The sequence below is a fragment of the Phocoena phocoena genome, chromosome 17 (genome assembly GCF_963924675.1).
Source record: "Phocoena phocoena chromosome 17, mPhoPho1.1, whole genome shotgun sequence".
NCBI lineage: Eukaryota > Metazoa > Chordata > Mammalia > Artiodactyla > Phocoenidae > Phocoena > Phocoena phocoena.
The window spans coordinates 17,831,996-17,853,967 of NC_089235.1; positions in this window are offsets into that span (position 1 = coordinate 17,831,996).

Here is a 21,972-nt window from a genome sequence, read left to right on the forward strand (position 1 = left end):
TTTTGGGCCCGTTGTTTCTTTTTTAAACAATTTCCCCTTTTGATCAAACTCTCAGCTTAACTGAGAGATATGACCAAAATTTAAGGCGTGAGTGCTACAACCAGCTACCACTCAGAAGTTCTCAGTGTTTGTTGAACTTGGAATTCACAGGTAATGACTTTTGATTCACATTTTTTAAGTCGGTCATTCTCGTCATTCCCTTTCTTATGTTCCAGTCTTAGGGAGAGCATTTGCTTGGTGGTCAGTGACTGCAAACATGCATGTAGAGCTTTTGAGAGAACACAGTGCACCAGGGAGACTATTACAATTATTATAAGTCTGGAGTGCACTTCAGGGCCACGGCCCCTGAGACCCAAACAAATCAAAATCAAGTTAGTCAAGGAAAGACCCTGGTGAAGGAACCACTTTCTGAAGCCAGTTTTCTCAAATAATCAAGAACTTGATGACAATCTTTGTTTTCTAGGCAGATTACTGTAGAAGATAAAGAAAAACCTCTTACAATCTCTTATCAAGAGCTGACCAACAGTCTAAGAAAATTTTGTCCTTTTAACAGAGAGAAAACCAAAATTTAATTTTGCACCAGCTTACTTTTGATATAAAAACTCTGTTTTTGGGCTTCCCTGGTGGCACAGTGGTTAAGAATCTGCCTGCTAGTGCAGGGGACATGGGTTCGAGCCCTCGTCCGGGAAGGTGCCGCAGAGCAGCTAAGCCCGTGTGCCACAACTGCTGAGCCCATGTGCTACAACTGCTGAAGCCCGCATGCCTAGAGCCCACGCTCTGCAACAAGAGAAGCCACCACAATGAGAAGCCTGTGCACTGCAAAGAAGAGTAGCCCCTGCTCACCGCAACTAGAGAAAGCCCGCGCACAGCAATGAATACCCAACACAGCCAAAAATAAATAAATTTTTCAAAAAACTCTTTTTTTCTCTCAAATAAAGTCATTTTAACCTTAGCCAGCTTGGTCACACATAAAATTCCTTTCCAAAAATTCTTTTTCCACATACTTTCTACAACTTTATTCTTTACATTCAGGTTTTATCCTGTTTTACTTCTCTCTCATTCTGAAATAACCAGCCTCAGTTTAGAACAAAATTACCTTCTTTTCCCTCAACAAATTGCATCTCTATTCCACATACCATGTTTTACCAAAAATACTTTCTATTTCCTTGCATACAGATATGTTTCCCCTATTATTTCTAGTAGTTTTAATCACATATACAGTTGACCCTTGAACAATGTGGGGATTGGTGTGCTAAAGCCCCCTGCCCCAATGCAGTAGAAAATCCATGTATAACTTTTAAGATGGACCTTTGTATCCACAGTTCCATATCCTCAGATTCAACCAACTGTGGATAGTGTAGTACTATAGTACACATTTATTGAAAAAATATATAAGTAGACCTACATAGTTCAAAGCCATGTTGCTTAAGAGCTAACTGCACTAGAATTTTTAAATGCTCAAAAACCTTAATTTTTAGTGAAAGAAGTAAACAATTATGAACTGCCTTTTACATTACTACAACTGAATTCTGAATATTTTCCCAGATCACATGAACCTGAAAAGTATTTGAGTTAGTTTCTATTATATTTTTGAGAATTTTAGGAATACTTAATTCATACAAGCATTTCATTTTCTTTAAACCAATTAAATGGAGCTCTTTTACAAATGAATTTTGGTACTTCCATCTAGAGGGAGAAAAGTACCACACATCCACAACATGTATATATGTACATATGTAAACAGAGATCTTACAGCTTCTGTTCTAAGATTTTTTTTTTTGTGGTATGCGGGCCTCTCACTGTTGTGGCCTCTCCCGTTGCGGAGCACAGGCTCTGGACGCGCCGGCCCAGCGGCCATGGCCCGCGGGACCCTCCTGGACCGGGGCACGAACCCGCGTCCCCCGCATTGGCAGGCGGACCCCCACCCACTATGCCATCAGGGAAGCCCTGTGCTAAGATTTTAGCTATAAATCAGGTACAATGATACAAAAGTCACTATTTATAAAATAAGTTGTGTTCAAATTGTGTTTTTAGCAGATGAAATAAGATTCCCTGCTCAGGCAAAGCTTTTGCTAATATTTGTGGAGAAGACAGAGATTGTTCATTTGCCTAAATCTCAAATAATATTTCCCCCTTTTGTTTTCCTTCTGCTAAGAGTTACCTACCTGAAGTTTTCATTTCAAAGAGGTGACCTAGATAAGAGTTCCTGGAGAAGACCAGGTAGAATATTTATATCTCAAAAGCACAGAGAAAGAACAAAAGTTCCCCCAAGAAGGACTTTTTGTTCCCTAAGGCCAGAGTTTTTACAATATCTACAAACCTTTTGTGATGAACAGGTGAGGTTAATTGTTTAAAAGGGTAGGTGGAATTGTTTTGAGAGCTGCATTTCTGGTCTTGCAAAGATTTGTAGGATAAAGATAGTTGCTTCTAATTCTTCCAAGAATTGGGTTGTAGCCTAAATGATAACAAGGGGCTGAACTGCTCATCCAACTACATTATTCTTAATTTGCTTCTTTAAGTCAGGGAGAAGATTTCCAACTAAGGGGGAAAAATCAAAAGAATTAGAGCTTTATCTTTGGAATGTTTTTCTTTCCCTCTGGGTACATTTAATTTAGGGGAGAAAGCCTAAAAAAAATTCCTATCAGGCATTTTCAAAAATCCTTTAAATATCTTGTGACAACCCTATGGACTCAAGAGGTATCCCCAAAGAGGGTGCAAAAGATATTTTATTTTTCTCTCTTTACCGGGTACTACACGCAGAGATTTGGGAGAGCCAACTTTGGTAAGAATTCCCACCCTTAGCTGACTTCTACCAGTTTTCCCAGGACCCCCCTCTGTAGGCTTTGGCATCTACCAGAATTTGGCAATGTTTTCCATTAGTTTTCATTTTAGTTTCCCTTGGCTGTTTAAGGGAATAATGTCGCAGTTTACTAGAAAATCCCTCAGAGATTCATCAACTCACAGAGGGGGCCATATGGGAGGCCCCTCCCATAGGGTAAATATGGGGGCGCCTCCAAAGTCCTCTCAAAGTGCTCAGCTCTGGTCATGGGTTCACTCAAACCAGTGGCCACGCATCCTGTTTTCTGCCTTTTTATGAATTCACTTATCTCAGGAGATTATCCATTTACAAAATATTTTGAGGATCCTTCCTGAGTTTAGGAAATTCTTTAACTATGGTCCTTTGTTCAGCCTTTGACCAAAGAGTAAAAGGTACCTGAAGAGGATAGCTTGTATCCTCCAGCGGTCTTATTTTAAAAAGGTAACTGTTTGATAATATCTTCAGAGTAGAAAGGCAATTCAGACAGAGACTTACTAGAATGAGTGCTCAAATAAAGGAGGTTAGAGGACAGCAGTAGGAGTTATGTCAGTCTTATAGTCTTTGGTTTTAGGTACCTCTTACATCTTTAATTTTTCATTAGCTTTTGCAATAAATCTTTCAATGAAGCTATTTTGGAGTTTTGAAGTCTTTTGGAGTCTTCTGCATGCCAATTAAAATAGGTATCCTTTTCAGTTCGTTTAATTTGGGAACCCTCGCTTTCAAGTGAACTTGTTAAATGAGCCATTCTGTTTAATTGGAACATTCCCCATAATGGCCATTGTAGTTCTAGGTTGTCTTAGTAAAATTTTGACATTTGTTAGATACTTACAGCTACCAGGACCACAGTTCTTAGGTGTAAAATAAGCAAAAGGTGGCATGCTCAACTCTTTGGAATTTAAGGAAAATATTTTTTAATCAATCAATCAATTAATTAGCTAAGCCTTTGAGTCTCTTGGGGCCAAACTAATTCTTTTTTTTTTTTTTTTTTTGCGGTACGCGGGCCTCTCACTGTTGTGGCCTCTCCCGTTGCGGAGCACAGGCTCCGGACCGCAGGCTCAGCGGCCATGGCTCACGGGCCCAGCCGCTTCATGGCATGTGGGATCTTCCTGGACTGGGGCACGAACCCGTGTCCCCTGCATCGGCAGGCGGACTCTCAACCACTGCGCCACCAGGGAAGCCCCAAACTAATTCTTAAGGGGGATTTGTCACTGAGTTGGAGACTGTGTGGTGTTTTACAGTGTACCTTGTTGCATGGAAATTTTCTTAAGGTTGACAGGCGATCTCATGTCAATCTAACCTATTTCATGACCAGCTTATTCCAACACGGCTGTCTTAGACTTACATGGTGAGCACTCTAACAGCTTTCACATGCTAGATCTATGCCCACCAATTTTGCAGCTTTTTGGCTTCCGAGATTTCCATTAGCAATAGCCTTTCCTCACGTGTACATTAATAGAAACCAACAGTAACTGAAGAAAGAGGACTGTGGACACCAGCATTAAACAAAGAGATATCACTGTGGAGTGGCCAGTAGAAGGTCTTGTGCACACCACCAGCAATTTCCAACATGGAATTGGGGATTGGGGAAAGAATTAAACCAGCAGACTCCAAAGAATGGGGATGGCAGACTGAATCCAAACAAATGGGGAACTGCAGGTGCCACCAGCTGTTCCCAGTGTGGAATCTGGGACAGAAGCAAGGGCTGGGGTTTCCTATAACGTGGGAAATTATGGACTGAAGTACCAGCCGTTCCCAGCGTGGAACTTGGGACTGAACCAGCAGACCTTAACAAATGGAGCTGCAGACCTACACCAAGAGCTACGACGGCGGTTCTGGGTGGAACCGTTTGCCCGCTCAAGCTGTCCTGCCCTGGCCTGGAAAGAGAATGAGATCAGGAGGTAGATGTGGAAACAGTGGAGCTCAGAATTGAGAGGAAGTAAACCCACAGTCCTCAGAAATGGCAAGAAACACAGAGAACTCAAAGTGTCCTTGGGTACAAATGCCTGGGTTTCTCCTTGTCCTATCACCCTGCTAGGTGACAAAAACATGAAAAATTTCACTACCTCAAAACAAAGGATTCTCCACAACAAAAGACATCATTAACAACGTTAAAATATTAGCAACACAGTGAGAAATTTGCAACATATGTAGCAAGCAAAGGATTAGTAAAAAGAATATAAAGAATGCTTATGAATCAATAAGAAAAAACAAATAAATTAATTTAAAAATGGTTAAAGAATATAAAGTTTTTAAAAGAGAAAATACAAATGGCCAATAAACATATAAGGAGTTAGTCGCTTTAGAATGCAGGGAAACATAAATTAAAACAATGAGGCCCTAGTTCACACCTATGGGATTGGCAATATTTAAGTTTGATAATATCAGTGCTGGTAAAGATGTAGGGAAAGGGAAACCTCAGAGGGCTTTATTAGATTCGTGGGTTCGTATCACCTTAGGGGCAACTATTTAACATATCTATTACAATATTGCAACTCAGATTTCCTACTCCATGACCAACTGTTAGACGTCAAGGTAGCTTCTCTGGAGAAACACCTGTACCTCAGTATAAGGGGGCACCTGCAATACCATCAATGCAGCATTGCTTGTAAATGTGAAAGTTATAGATATGTATCACATGGGGAAATGCCTAAATAGAACAATGCATGGTACCTTCAGAGAAATGAATCACATCTATATGGATCAATAGAGATAACCCTCAAAACATATTGCTAAGTGATAAAAGCCATGCTCACATTATATGTACAGTATGATAGCAATTTGTATAAAAACACCCACATGAAATAATACTATCTATTTTCTGGGTGTGCGTATAAATGTATGTAAGGTGTTAAAAGTGATCTGGATGGGGCTTCCCTGGTGGCGCAGTGGTTGAGGGTCCGCCTGCCGATGCAGGGGATGCGCGTTCGTGCCCCGGTCCGGGAAGATCCCACGTGCCGCGGAGCGGCTGGGCCCGTGAGCCATGGCCGCTGAGCCTGCGCGTCCGGAGCCTGTGCTCCGCAACGGGAGAGGCCACAACAGTGAGAGGGCCGCGTATCGCAAAAAAAAAAAAAAGTGATCTGGATATATATCCACCAATTCATAACCGTGGTTTCTTCTGGAAAGAGGAGAAGGTGGTGAGATTGGGGAAAGGTGGCTGAGGACGATGTTAGCTGTCTGCAGTTCCCATTCTGCTCCCAATGCTGATCAGTGAGTGTGCTCCCCAACATCAAATAATTAATTCAATTCAATTCGGACACTAGGTACATGGAGATAGTGTCAGATCCCACAGGTTAAGTGTGCAGTCCTACAAAACTGCCACCCCCAGCTTCAGAGGCCAATGGCAAGTCCAGGTCCTTCCCGGTGCTTCTGACAATTGGGATCAGAGGTTCCAACAACCCCCCTCCTTGGGTTCAATTAATTTGCTAGAGCGGCTCACAGAACTCAGGCAAATATTTACTTACGATATCTCCAGTTTATTATTAAAGGATATAACTCAGGATCAACCAGCCGGAAGAGATGTACAGGGCAGGGTATGTGGGGAGAGACACAGAGATTCTGTGCTGAGCGTACCACTCTCCCCAAATCTCCACATGTTCACAGCTTGGAAGCTCTCTGAACCCTGTCCTTTTGGGGTTTTATGGAGGCTTCATTACAGACAGACACATGATTGATTAAATCATTGCCTAATGGTGATTGCACTCAGTCTTTAGACCTCTCCCTTCCCCAAAGGTCAAGGGTGGGACTTAAAGTTCCAACCCTCTAATCACATGCTCGGTTCCCCTGGGAAGCAGCCCCCATCCTTAGGTTACCTAACGGCTTTCCAAAAGTCACCTTATTAATGTAACAGACACCTTTATCACTCTCATCACTTAGTATATTCCAAGGGTTTTAGGAGCTCTGTGCCGGAACCAAAGATGAAGACCAAATATATATCTTTTATTATAAACTACAATATCACAGCAGTGCTCTGAGTTTTTGGAAGAATGTGTTCATCTATCTCTTGTGTAACTGAAACAAGTTTTTAAATGATTTTTATTTTAGAAAATAAACTGTTCTCCAAACGTATGGGCACCAAGGGGGGAAGGCGGCGGGGGCAGGGTGGTGGTGGGATGAACTGGGAGATTGGGATTGACGTATATACACTAATATGTATAAAATAGATAACTAGTAAGAACCTGCTGTGTAAAAAATAAATTAAATAAAACTCAAAATTCAAAAAAGAAAAGAAAAGAAACTGTTTTCCAAGAGTTAGGTACAGAAATTGACAGTAAGCCATCAGAAAATTTTATAGCAATTTGACATTGCCCCAACATCCAAGCTCATGATCAGTGGGCACATCTCAGTAAAGAGAATGTAGGCCGGTTATCGATCTCGGTGAAAGTTTCCTCCAACCGTTGGCAGAAGAGGAAGGCAGAATGATTCCACGTGAGAAAGATTTAAGATTTTCTGGTGTGAGGTGGAGGGGACCACCTATGAAGGAATAGGAGTGGCCTCTAGAAGCTGAGGGCAGGTCCTGACAGACCTCCAGCAAGAAAACGGGAACTTCAGTCTTACAACCACAGGAGCTGAATTCTGCCAATAACCTGAATGAGCTGCGAAGCAACTTTCTTCCTGAGCCTCAAGATAAGTCAAGCCAACATTTGGAGTTCACCATGAGTGCTATTTGAAAAACAGCAACAACAACAACTTGGATCTAATGCCAGGGTCAAGGATGTATTTTCCTGGGATTGGTCTTCTGTCTATATATTGGAAAGGTGGTACCCACTGCTCTGTTTTTCTTTTGTTTAGGGCTGTGGTTCTTAGCTAGGGGCAGGGAGTGGAGTGCTTTCTTCCCAGGGGACAGTGTAAATGTTTGCAGGGGAAAAAAAATCTACAGGCATTTGAGATTGTCACAATGACTAGGAGTCTCTCTTGCCACTTACTGTGAGCATTGAAGATGCTAAACACTAAACATCCTATAATGCAAGTCCCCATGAACATGCAGCAGCTCCATGCACTGTCCTGCCAGATGAGAAATATCGGCCTTAACAGGACCAAACTGAACCTCATATATGTAAAAAGGTCTAAGATACACTTTTTTTAATCTATAAATTTAAAATTAGTTGGTGAAAGATTATTACACATTTCCATTTCCATGAAGGCTGCTTTTCTGTGCAGATAGGACCTCGTCACCATCTAATAAGGCTCACTGATGGCTGAGCCAAGAATACATATCACAGGGCTTCCCTGGTGGCACAGTGGTTCAGAGTCCGCCTGCCGATGCAGGGGACACGGGTTCGTGACCCGGTCCGGGAAGATCCCCCATGCCGCGGAGCGGCTGTGCCCGTGAGCCATGGCCGCTGAGCCTGCGCATCCGGAGCCTGTGCTCCGCAACGGGAGAGGCCACAGCAGTGAGGGGCCCGCGTACCGCAAAAAAAAATAAAGAAAGAAAGAATACGTATCACCCAAAATCAACAGGTAGGAAGAGGGTAGGAGGAGGAGGCCAATATCACACCCAAATTGCAGTCTTGTTGATTTCTAAGTCTGTGCAAATTTATGAGGAAGGCCACAGGCAGGGCATAAAACAATGGGCTTGCTGCTTCTGGTGTAATAGATTCGATGCTGAATACATGTTATTGGGAATGGAAACTGGAGTCTGGAGAAGGCACCACGAATGACATCCTGGGGTGCAGGGCAGTGTGTGTTGGCAGCTTAAACTCGGCCCCGCAATAACTCAGCCTTCACAGGCAGTTGGGCCAGAGAGATTTATGGACCCCAAGGAACGCGTGCGACCAAGGCTGCTCAAAGGAGGCCATACATTGTGAGATTCTGACTGTCAAATAACATGTTGGGGTTTCTTCAGTGGTCCCAAGACTTAGAGATTACATCTTTAACACATCAATAACTTAGCCTCTGGTTAGCAGGGTTCACTGGGGCATGACTAATAAGCGGATGAAAGTGTCTTTGTGGGGATTAACTTTAATGAAAAGAAAAGGAATAGTTATTTGGGGAGTTTGAAATCTTCCATAAATCAAAGCGAACACTGACAAAGCAGGTTCATAAGGTAAGAATGAAGCCATTGTGGGGAAAATTAAGGAACAGCTACTTTTTATATAAATCACAGATCAGGGCTACATTGGTTGAGGATTCCATGGGAACAGGACCGTTTAACTTCTTCAGGTGTAAAGGAGTGATATTTGGGGGAAGCTCCACTCTCCTTAAGGGAAACCAGATGTCCTGTGTCATTAACCCTTTTCCACCGACTTGCAAAACAGTCTGGCAATGGGCTCATTGAATCTTTGAGCGAGTGATCTCCACTTATTCCAAATCCAGCTTCCAAGGAACATCCTGAACCCATCCCTTACCTAAGGGCCCTGTAATTCAGAGTCTATCCTGGAAACCATGGGAATGACTCCATGTAGGCCACCAATCACTTAAGAAAGATGACTCTGTCCCACTGAGGGCTTAGGCAGTAGATTTATAAGAATAAGCTGGACTCCACTGTAATCAAGTGATTAACGTTTACTCCTCTAGTAATAGGTAAAACTGGCCCATACCTCCTGACACAATGCACTGAGAAGGATGCTGCATCACCAATGTTCATTCCTGCCAAACACGTGTAACCTGAGTCTAATCAGGAGGAAACTACCAGATAAACCAAGGTTGAGGGAAATTCTACTAAACGACCAGCCAGTTCTCTTTAAAAAAAAAAAAAAAAAAATCAATTTTGTAAAAGACAAAGAAATTCTGAGCAACCATTCCAGAATAAAGAAGATTAAAGAGATATGACAACTAAACCAATGTGTCATCTTGGACCAGACTCTCCTCAAGACAAAAGTCACCATTAACAACATAAGGATATTTGTGAAATGTGCATATGACCCATGTCTTAGTAATAGTACTGAGCCAATGTTAACTTTCCTGATTTTCATAATTAAATAGTAGTTATATAAGAGACTATCCTAGTTTCTGAGGGATACATGTAGAAATATTTTGATGTTAAAGTTCAAGATGTCTGCAACTTATTCTCAAAGGGTTCAGAAAAAATTACACATGTTATATATATAGATATCTATATCTTTATCTATATCTATCTACAACTATATCTATATTTATCTCTCTATCTATCTATCTATCTATAGAGAGAGAGAGAGAGGGAGAGAAATAGAGACAGAGACAGAGAGAGGAAGAGAGAAATGTAGCAAAACATTAACAATTGGTGAACCTAGATGAAAAGTACATAGGAGTCTATTGTATTCTTACAATTTTTGTGGAGGTTTAAACTTTTTTCAAAAGAAAAAAAAATAAATGAATCAGACACATTTTAAGAATAGTAAATGCAGGGAGAAATTCACATAATCTTTAAAAATTTTTTCTAGCTGAATTCTGGTTGGTGGAGTCAGTGACAGTCTATTGGAATATGTGTGGTATGAAAGAAATGGTTAATAGTGTCAGTTAGGAATGCTTTTGACTTTAAGTTTCATAAACCCAACTTATACAAATATGAATCTTTTTCTCACATCAGTTATTCTGGAACTGGTGAGGAGATTCCCAGGCTCCTATCCTTTCACTCTGCATTTTAAGTGTATTGGCTTTGTGTCTCATTGATACAAGATGGCTGCAGCACTTCCAGCCATCATGTCTTCTTTCCAGAAGGAAAGAAGGTGGAAGAAGAAAGAAGAGGTTGCATCTGTTTAGAAGAGCAAAAGTTTTTCCAGAAGCTTCCAGAGGGCAGTTATAGGTAAATATACTCAGAACATGTCTGTTCTCTAGTTATCCCTTCTCTTGACCATGAAATTATATATTACCAAATTTTAGAGAAAGAGTGGTAAGTAGGAGCCTGAAGAATGGGTTCAGTCCTGGTTCTGCTTTTCATTCTATATGTGACTTTAAGCAAGTCGGTCAATCTTTCTGGACCTCCATTTCCTCATTTTTAAAATGAGAGCTTTAAACTTGTTTATCTCAGGTTCTCTTCCAACAATAATAATCTATGATTGTATATTTCCTAGTGTTTAAGGGTGCTTTTGGCTGAAGTGCACACAACTCTGACTCAAAGTGGCTTAAATAATTAGGAAATTTACTATCTCACAGAAGAAGTTTGGGTAGACCTGGATTCAGGTTATTTGATTTAACGGCTTGATAGCACCACCAATTAGCATCACAGGCTCTTTCCATCTCTCTGCTCTGCCCCTGCTCGACTGGCTTCATCTTTGCGCTGTTGATGCAGCTCTTTCAGGTGGTGTATCCAGACAAGACCATGTGCATTAGAAGAAGAAATAGTATCTAGTCCCACAGTTTTCTCACAGCAGAGATGAAACTTACACAGCAGCCTCCTAGAATTCCTCTTATGTTTCACTAGACAGAATTGGCTTGTGTGTGGGTCCTGAGCCATCACTGAAAGAATAGAATTACATAGTTGGTTTAGACTAACAGGCTTAGGCTAATTACTTGGGGTCAAACAGATTTTAGGTAGTCAACCATAATGTGTGTGTATTAGTCAGTGTTCTCCAGAGAAACAGAACCAATAGGAAATTAGATAATAGATGATAGATAGATAGATAGATAGGTAGATAGATAGATTAGATTTATTACAAGAATTGGCTCACATGGTCAGGATGCTGAGACAGCCCACAATCTGGTGTCTGTAAAGCCAGTGGTATAATTCAGTCCGAGTCCAAAGCCCTGAGAACCAGGAACTGCAATGTCCAAGGGCAGGGAATTCGCCCTTCCTTTCCCTTCTTGTGGACTGGATGAGGACCACCCACACTGGCGAGGGCAACCTCTACACAGTCTACTGACTCACACGTGACATCTCGCCCAGGAACACCTTCACAGACACATCCAGAAATAATGCTGTACCAGTTATCTGGGCATCCCTTAGCCCTGTCAAGTTGACACATAAAATTAACCACCACAGTGTTATTTACCTATAATGGGGAACTATTTTGGAAACTAATTTTTCTTCCAGATGCCACAGGAGGGTTCATACACATCAAAGGTTCACATATATTTGTTCATCCCCCTAAATCAACATTGGCCACTTTCACTTTAACCAGTGAAATATCTCCTTAACTGACTGCTCTAAGAAACAGTCCAAAATAAAGTACCCACAAGGGCCTGGAGGGGAGTGAATGTCTCTAGAGTTTGCTCATTTTAAGTATATGTCAATTCATTCACGTACATATATTCATTGAACAGATATTTACTGAACACCCATTATATTCCAGGCACTGATGAAAAGCTATAGTCTCCGCTCTTAGAGAACTTGTACCTTGGTGGTGAAACAGACACCTTAACAAATTATTAATGGTGAGAGTCAGCAGGAAAGAATACCTAAAGACTTGGGTGACATTGCAAAGGAACACTGAAACTACCTCAGATACCTGAGATTCCCATGATACTAATTATGCTATAAAATATAAGCAAGATGTTCGTGTGTATGTGTGTGTGTGTTGTGTGAGGCTACAAAAGGTGGCCTCCTTTCGTTTCTTTTATCTGAGATATTTTTTAAAAACCCTATGTGTGGGCTTCCCTGGTGGCGCAGTGGTTGAGAGTCCAGCTGCCGATGCAGGGGACACGGGTTCATGCCCCGGTCCGGGAAGATCCCACGTGTCGTGGAGCGGCTGGGCCCGTGAGCCATGGCTGCTGAGCCTGTGCGTCCAGAGCCTGTGCTCCTCAACGGGAGAGACCACAACAGTGAGAGGCTTGCGTACTGCAAAAAAACAAAACAAAACAAAAAAACAACCCTATGTGTATTCACACTTCACAGAAGACTACGCCTTTCAAATAAAAAGTTGTGTTGGTTTCAGCTCTGACACTTTCTTCTCTAAGAATTATCAGAACACAGAAACTTATTTTTGACTATGCCTGTAGATTTTCTCCATCCAATTCCACTGGCCACTCTTAATAGTTAAAAGGGAGAGATTCTTTAGGCTCGGTTATTAATGAGCTAACCTAATATTACATGCCAGACACTAAGTGTTAACAGATATTGCTCATTTATTCCTCTCAGCAACTTTATGATATAGAGTGAGGAAACGGAGCCATAAAGGATGAAATAACTTACTCAAGGCCACAGAGCCAGTAAATGATAGAGATGGGATTCAAAAATGTTGACCTGGCTTCAGAGTCCATGATCACAGCTGCTCAGCTGTGCTGCCTCTCACAGTGACCTCTAGCATTAGAAAATGGACCTCAAGACAGAACTGGTTTCAGTCACACACTCTGTTGCTCACTTAATTCCTTCCTACAACATCTTGCGTCAAGTAGGTATGAAGGCAAAATTCAGGTTATTTATAAAACATTGTGAGTCAACAAAGAGATCACAGGGAAGTAAAAATTAGAGCTGAAGCAAACTGGAAAAACATACCATAGCAAAATTTTGATTTCAGCTAAAGCATGCTGAGAGGGTAATTTATAGCTTTGAGCACTTATATTGAAAAGGAAAAAAAAAACCTAGAGTCAGTCATTTAATTTTCCCTCCCAAAAAGCTAGAAAAAAATTTATACCGAAAGTAACTACAATGTAGGAAATAATTAAGGTCAGAATAGAAATGAACGAATAGAAAAGAGAAACATCATAGAAGAAATCAAGGAAACCAAAAGTTAGTTTTTCAAAAAGATCCACAAATTTGATGTCTTTAATTAAACTGACGAAGGGGAAAAAAAGACAGAGAAGGCACAAAATACCAAAATCAGAAATGAAATTGGTATCATACCTAAAGACCCTACAGAAATTAAAAGTTTTTTAAGGGAATATTATAAACAACTTTGTACAAGCAAATCAGACAATTTAGACAAAGTAGTCAAACTCCTGAATGACATAAATTACTAAAACAGATTCAAGAAGAAATTTTCAAAATCTTAACAGAATTATAAAAGGAAATTATAAAAATTGAAATTATAATTTCAATTATAAAGAAATTGAATCAGCAATTAAAATCCTCCCACAAAGTAAAGCTCATTGCCGAAATGGCTTTTATTAGTAAGCTTTAATAAACATTTAATAAAGAAATAATATCAATTCTACACAAATCCTTCAGAAAATATAGACGGAGGAAACAATTACTAACTAATTAATTGAGGGCAGTATTAACCTAATACCAAAGCCAGATAAAGACATCACAAGAAAAAAAGAGCTATAGACCAATATCCCTTATGAATAGGTGTAAAAATATTTGGCATAATATTAGATAACTGAATCCAGGAACATATTAAAAGAATTATGCACCATGAGCAAGTAAGATTTATCCCAGGAATACAAGATTTGTTTAACATCCTAAAGTCAAATAATCAATACAATAATAATAATAGAAGGGATAAAACCACATGAACATTTCAACAGATGCAGAAAGAGCATTTGACAAAATCCAATGCCCATTTATGATGAAAATGCTCAAGAAACTAAATATAGAAAGTAATATCCTCAAGCCAATAAAGGGCATCAACAAAAACTACAGCTAACTTTATATTTAGTGACAAAAATTGAATGTCTTCCTCCTAAAATTGGGAATAGTACAAGAATGTCTGCTCTCACCATTTCTATTCAACCAAAAATTCTAGCCAGTGCAATAAGACATGACAAATAAAAGAATACAGACTGGAAAGGAAGAGATAAAACTCTCTTTCTTTGCAGACAGTCATATAAAATGCAAAGGTCTTAAAGTAGACAAAGTAAATTTGAAAATTTCAAAAGCTTGCCATGAAGCTTAATTTTTAAAATTATCATATGAAAGCTACAGTAATGAAGGCTATGTGGTACTGGCATAAGGATGGACATGTAGGTCAATGGCATAAAAAAGAAAGTCTGTAAATAAACCCTTACATTTATGGTCAATTGATTTTCCAAAGGTGTCAAAACAATTCAGTGGGAGAAAGGTTAGGCTTTCCAAGAATTGGTGCTGGGACAATTGAATATCTAAGTGAAAAAGATGAATTTAGACCCTTACATCATACACTAAATTTAACTCAAAGTAGATGATAGATCTAAACGTAAGAGCTAAATCTATAGAACTTCCAGTAGAGAACATATGACCCTGGGTTTGGAAAACATTTCCTAAAAGTGACACCAAAAATATGATCAAGACGTTATAAAAAATAAAATAAAAATAAATAACATGAAAGGAAAATATTGATAAATTAGGCTAAATCCAGAATATATAAAGAAATCTTAAAATTCAACAATAAGAAACAACTCGAGTGTCCAAAAGTGAAAGAATGGGTAAACAAAATGTGATATATAAAGTGAATTATTCTTCAGCCTTAAAAAGGAAGGAAATTCTGACACATGTCACAACATGAATAACCTTGAAAACATCATGGTAAGTGAAATAAGCCACTCACAAAAGGACAAGTATTGTATGATTCCACAAATAGTGTAAGATTCTAGAGTAGTCAAATTCATAGAGACGGAAAGTAGACTGGTGGTTTCCAGGTTCTGGGGAGAAGGTGATTGAGGAGTTGGTGTTTAATGGTTACAGAACTTCAGCTGGGGAAGATGGAAAAATTTTGGAGATGAATGATGGTGATGGTTACACAACAATGTGGATATACTAATGACAGAACTGTATAGTTAAAATGGTAAATTTTATGTTATATATATTTTACCACAATTTTTAAACTGAAGAAAAAAAACCCTCAATAATAAGAGAACAAACAACCCAATTTAAAAATGGTCAAAGCATTAACAAAGATAATCACAGAAGAGAAATGACTAATAGGAACAGGAAAAGATGCTGAATTTGATCAGCCTTTATGGAAATGCAAATTAAAACCACAGTGAGATACCAATACACACTTACTATAATGGCTATAATTCAAAAGATTAACAAAACCAAGTGTTGGTACGTATGTGGAGAAACTGGAATTTTCACACATTGCTAATGGAAATATAGAATTATATAGTCAAACTTTGGAAAAAATTTTGACAATTTTTAAAAATTTAAATATATACTTATTCTATAACCCAGCAATTTCACTACTAGATATCTACCCAAGAAAAAACGTGTCCACATGAACTTGTGTAAGCAACAACATTCATAATAGCCCCAAACTAAAAACAATCCAAATGTTCATAAACAGGTGAATGGATAAACAATATGTGGTGTATCCATATAATAAAATAATAATTAGTAATAAAGCCAAATGGACTACTGATATATGGAATGTCAAGTAGGAATACCAGCTATCACTCCCAAGTGAGGATTCCCACCACATGCAGGACAAGGAAGAGCGTGATAACGCCAATCACCAGAAGTAGGAGCACACAGACCTCGCCCACTGCATCACCTATGGGTTCAGAGTTGCCAAGGGGGACTCAACACGCAAGGCACTGATTGAAACAACTCTTTACTCACAGAAAGGAGAAAAGATGCAGCGAGGTCAGCATCTCTAGTGTGTGACAGTGTCCCACGGCCAGCAGGTCCCTCCCGATAACTGACACAGGGCAATAGACTGCATATGACCCCTCATGCTGCAGGTGGAGACCTGCTTCTCTTCCCATGGTGGGTAAGTGTGGGTGAGTGGACAGATATACTAGTGGGGCTGGCCGGCTGCCATATGATGCACACGCTTGCAGCACGAGGAAGTTCACTACATACTCAGAACAGAGGAAGATCCCTCCTAATAAGGAAGAAGAATCTGGGGCCAGGCAACAGCTGGGTAGCTGGCCTCCATATAAGGAAGTGTTCTAGGCACACTGATTGCACAATCTGGGGGAAGGGTGACCGGTTGCATGATGGCTGCTTCCCTAACATGCAACAACCTGGACGGTCTTCAAACACATTATAGTAGGTAAGAGAAGCCAGACAAAAAAGACTACGTATTACATTTATGTGAAATTTCTAGAAACAGCAAATCTATGGAGATGCAAAGCAGATCAGTGGTTGCCTGGGACTGGGAGTGGGAGCACAGGTTGGCTAAAAGAGTCATGAAGGAACTTTTCGGGGTGATGGAAGTGTTCTAAGACTCGGTTGTGATGATGATCGCAGTACTACATAGATTTATATACATCAAAATGTATACTTACAATGGATGAATTTAATGGCATGTAAAATATTCCTCAATAAAACTGTTAAGAAATGAAAGAGGGCTTCCCTGGTGGCGCAGTGGTTGAGAGTCTGCCTGCCGATGCAGGGGACGCGGGTTCGTGCCCCGGTCCGGGAAGATCCCACATGCCGCGGAGCGGCTGGGCCCGTGAGTAATGGCCGCTGAGCCTGCGCGTCCGGAGCCTGCGCTCCGCAACGGGAGAGGCCACGACAGTGAGAGGCCCGCGTACCGCAAAAAAACCCCCAAAAAACGCTGACTTGCAGAGTAGTTCTAAGCCCTAAGTGCATCCATGGTAGGAAACATTAAAAAAAAAAAAAAAAAAAAAAGATCCAGATATCAGACTCTCTGGGAGGGGGACCCAGACGTCAGTATTTTTAAAAGCTTCCCAGGTGATTCCAATGTACAGCCAAGCTTAAGAGCATTAACCAGGGACAGTGGGAGGAATATTTGGGTCTTTTTCTTTTTAGTTTATTGATTCTATGTCATTTACAACTTTAAAAACTCAGATCAAATATAGATACATTATAGACTAGAATGAAAAATCTATATGAATTTTCAAAGACATTTTCCATTTGCAATGAACTGCTTACTGCTTTAGCTTACATCCTGCTACCAAGGGAAGCCATAATTTATGTGAAAGCATCTTGCATCTTCCAAGAAGCCAAGATTGAGCTGTATCATTCTAGGCAATCTTTGTCTAAATCCCTCGATTTGCATGTTGATGCAGCCAATGGATAGGATTTCCAGGGTAACTCCTGCTGCAACCAACTGAATTTACTTTCTCCAGAATGCACCCGTATCTATTTTTTTCCTCCACCAACCAACCCACCATCATGTCTCCCCTACCACCGGCAATGGCTTCCTAATGAGACCTCTGGCCATATTCCCTGCATTCCTTACCAATAACAAGATTGGTTTTATGAAATGTAAGTCTGATTGTGTATCCCTCTGGCCCCAAACCTTCAATGGTTACAATTGCACCCAGAATAAAATTTAAACTCTTTACTTGGTTTACAAGCCCTGTCCACTGCTCACCTCCCCAACTTTGTCCCGCTGCCTTCTCTCCCAAACATCTTTGACAGCAGGCTTCTCTCAGCTCCTGAAAGAAACGATTCCCCATCTAAGGCCTTTTATCCACCTCAAAAATTTTCCCCAAATCTCCTCATCCTTCAGCACTTAGCTTAAAAATGTCACCCCAGACAGCCTTCCCCACCAGCTTGTCTAGGCCAGGCTCCCCAGCCCCCAACCATGCTCTATTGTACCTTCTCTTTCATCTAGGCCCTTTAGAACAGTTATCACGGTTTGTGATTACTGTTTTCTTCCTTCCTTCCTTTCCTTTCCTCCCTTCCTTCCTCCCTTTCTTTTCTTTTCTCTTTCTTTCTTTCTTTCTTTCTTTCTTTCTTTCTTTCTTTCTTTCTCTCTCTCTCTCTCTCTCTCTCTCTTTCTTTCTCTTTTTTTTTCTTTCTCTATCCCTCTAGAATCTAAGTTCCTTTAGAAAAGGGATTAAGTCATTTGTTTTCCACTGTGTTCCCAGGACCAAACACACTGGGTAGGTGCTCAGTCAATATTTATCACATCAATGTTAGTTTAGTGTTGCCATCAGCCAACTGTGACTTTTCTCTTGTCCACACAAGTGACATGATATGCATGGATTGGCGTGCCCCAGCCCATAGGGTGAGCTGTGGGACGGGAGTGAAGGAGGCCCACTGAGCTGAGGGGGCAGCTGCCACTCATTCCTGCCAACTGTCACCACACAGGCCCTTGGTTGCTGGATCTTCCAACATTTCAAGAGATGCAGACAATCCAGATCTTATGTGATTTAAATATCTTGGCAACTAAACTAAACTTAAAACAACAAAACAAAACCCAGCCCTCTGGGAGGCTAAACGAAACACATAACACATCTAACACATCGGTGGGCTGGATCCAGCCGGAGGGCTGCCAGTTTGCAACCTCTGCTGAAATCCAGCTGGATGAAATCCATGACTCTGCTCTGATCTACCAGCCCAGTCACCCTATCAAAGGGAGGAATGAGGTTAGATATGGTTTGGATTATCAGTGTTTCCTAAGAAAAGATAGTCCTTTGAACCATGAATTCGACTCTGGATTTCAAGGGCTGTTGGCCCAGGGATGGGGCGAGCCCAACAGCCTGCCATCCACTAAACATTTCTTTGTACCCAGTGAGTGCCAAGGAGGGTGCAGCCCTTGGGGCAGTGGCTGGAGCTCCCAGCCTTGAGCCAGGCTGCTCCAGCCAGCTCCTTCCTCATTCCACCCTCCCCACCCCGCCCTCTTGAAGCTCCAGCTTCACTCCTCCCTTCTGCTCCCCTCCTGGCTCCCTAGAAACCCGCTGGTCCCCAACCCCACCTCCTCCCCAGAGCCCTGTCAGAGGAGGCGTTCATCCTTCCAGCTCCCCTTCCCCAGCAGAGGCAGCGGCTAAAGGCGATGGTTTGGGTGATGACAAACCCCGGCTGTTTTGCTGCATTTTATCTTACTATGTTTGTTTCATCGCGTATCTATCCATCCAGCCCTCTCTCCATTCGTCAATACATGTTCTTTTCTGACGCATTTCAAAGTAAATTGTACACATCAGTACATTTCCCCTCTTCAACCTGCACTTTTTTTTTGGCCCTGAGGCATGGCATGTGGGATCTTAATTCCCTGACAAAGGATTGAACCCATACCCCCTGCAGTGGAAGGGTGGAGTCTCAATCACTGGACCTCCAGGGAAGTCCCAACGTGCACATTATTAATATTCAATATTTGTTAATGTTTTTTAATTTGAGATAAAAATGTACCTTCGATGAAATGCACAGATCTGAAGTATTTAGTTTGGAGCTCTGACAAATGCATATACCCAGAACATTACCATCACCCCAGAGAGTTCCCTCATTCCCCTTTCCCAGTCAATCCCCTACCCTGTCCCCCAGTACTGCCCTCATAGCTCTCATTACAGATGAGTTTCCCTGTTCCAAAACTTTATATAAATGAAGTCGTTTAGCATGGATTCTTGTGCAAGGCTTCACTCCGTATAATGCATTTGAGATTCATCCAAATGATGAATTTGTATGACCCTTCATATGTTTATCTAATTTCCTACTGAGGGGCATGTGGGCTGTTCACAGTTAGGGGTTATTAAGAATAAAGTTGCTGTGAGCATTCTTGGACAGGCATTTTGGTCTTCATTTCTCTTGGGTAAATCCTTACGTCATATGTCACTGGGTTTTGATTGGAGTTTCCATTTGATCAAATGATATCAGCAATCACATCTGAGTTTCTCCTCTGGGCCAGATCTGGCTGGATGTGTCCAGAAAGTAACAGACAGAACTTGCCTTCAGAGAGCTTGGAGTTCAGTGAGGGGGACGGGCATGCACACGTAGCCACTTAAATGACAACACGTGGGACCTGGAGCTTACCATCTGCTAAGGAGAGAATGAATAAGGCAGCCCATGCGTTTGAGCAGACAGAGGCTGGAGAATCCCAGAGGGCTTCACACAGGAGGAGGAGGACTTGAGCTGGAAAGGAGGGTGAGGAGGGAAGGGGGAGGGGCAGACATGTTAGTAAGGAGGAGGTGAGGAAAACACAGGTGCAGGACGGAAGATGAAGAGAGGACAAGTTGGCCTGGCCTAGACGGGTCTGGAGAGGCTGCAGAAAATCAGGCTGCAGAATGGGGCTCAGATCATTGACAATCAGGTTCCAGACCTACAGGTTTTGAAAGGTTCTCTTCCTTCTTCTTCTGGGGCTCAGTGAGTTGGGTGATCAGTAATTTTAGTCCCCAAACAAAACTCTCAAAATCCAGAGACTACTGTGGAATTTTCAAGTTCGTTAGAATTTCCGGTTGCAGAAAATTATGTTATTTCGGCGCTGTCCTAGTGATGTTCCAACTTTTTAGTTTTTCAGGTAAGTGGATAAGCTTCACAAGAACTGCACACAGCAGGAAGTCTCTCATCCTAGGATCAAGTGGTCACTGTCACTGTGCCTTAAATGCCACCCTTTGTGACTCTGGGTGCCCTGCTCTCCGCCCCGTGCTGCTGGCAGTCCTGGAGTGGGGGGAAGCAGGATTGGGGCCACAGTAGTTAAAAGAGGACACCTGGGATGCCCCTGTTCCATCCTCAGTGGCCTGGCCCACGAACGAGGCGCTTCAGATGGGCCGACAGGGCTCCCACATGACAAAGAGCCTGTGCTTCTTGCGTTTTGCATTCTTTCCTGGTAGGACATACCATCTCCTGACAAAAACAAATGTCTCCACTCCTTAGAATCTGTGTATCTTTTCCAGACTTAGTAAGGGCACTACCCTTGACGAAGCTTAGGTCTCTGACTCAGAATCCTATAAAGATGCTCAGGTGGCCTCAGGCAGGAGAAAATCTGTTGACCAGCTCTTGCAGTTCTTGCAACACGCTTGGGTTGCTAAGGCTCCAAACTGGCCTATGTGTGAGATTACAGAATAGGCTGCCCGGGGAGATGTGCCCTCCGAGAGGCGATGGAGAACCCCAGTGAGAATAACCTAGACTCTTGGCATATGATTTCATTTTCTTTAGCATTAGGAGACATCGCTTGCTGAAAGGGCTCCAGCAAGTGGAGTCCAGGGTTACAAATCTCAGACCTTGTTGTGATGGATGGTGGCGAGAACAATGGCCTGGAGTTCCTGGGGCGGCAGGACCGCCCACGGCTAGAGGGCAGCTGTTTGCAATTGCAGGGACTTCTCCGGCTCCCAGAGGATGGATGCTGGCAGAGCAGGGCACCAACTATCCCTATTTGTTTGGTGTTTCTGGTTTTAGCATGAAAAATCCCAGGTCCCGGGAGACTCCTGTCCTGGGCAAACCGAGAGGGTTAGTCACCCCGTAAATGGCAACAGTCCTATGGAGCACTTTCCTCTGAATAAAGTTTGGGTTCCTCTACAGCCTCAGAGGTATATGATGACAGCTCCCAGTGCAAACCCAGAGCCACCTCTCCGCCCAACAAGGGTGGCCAAGTGGAGGGCAGCAAACGATCCTCTTCCAGCCACGCTGGCTGTGAGAACGGGACACGGGGTCTTGGACACAGAGGAGAAGTCAGGGCCATGGGTTCAGCTGCAAAGATGGTTTCTGGATTAATTTCCACCATTTCTGATGAAGCAACAGATTTTAAACAGCT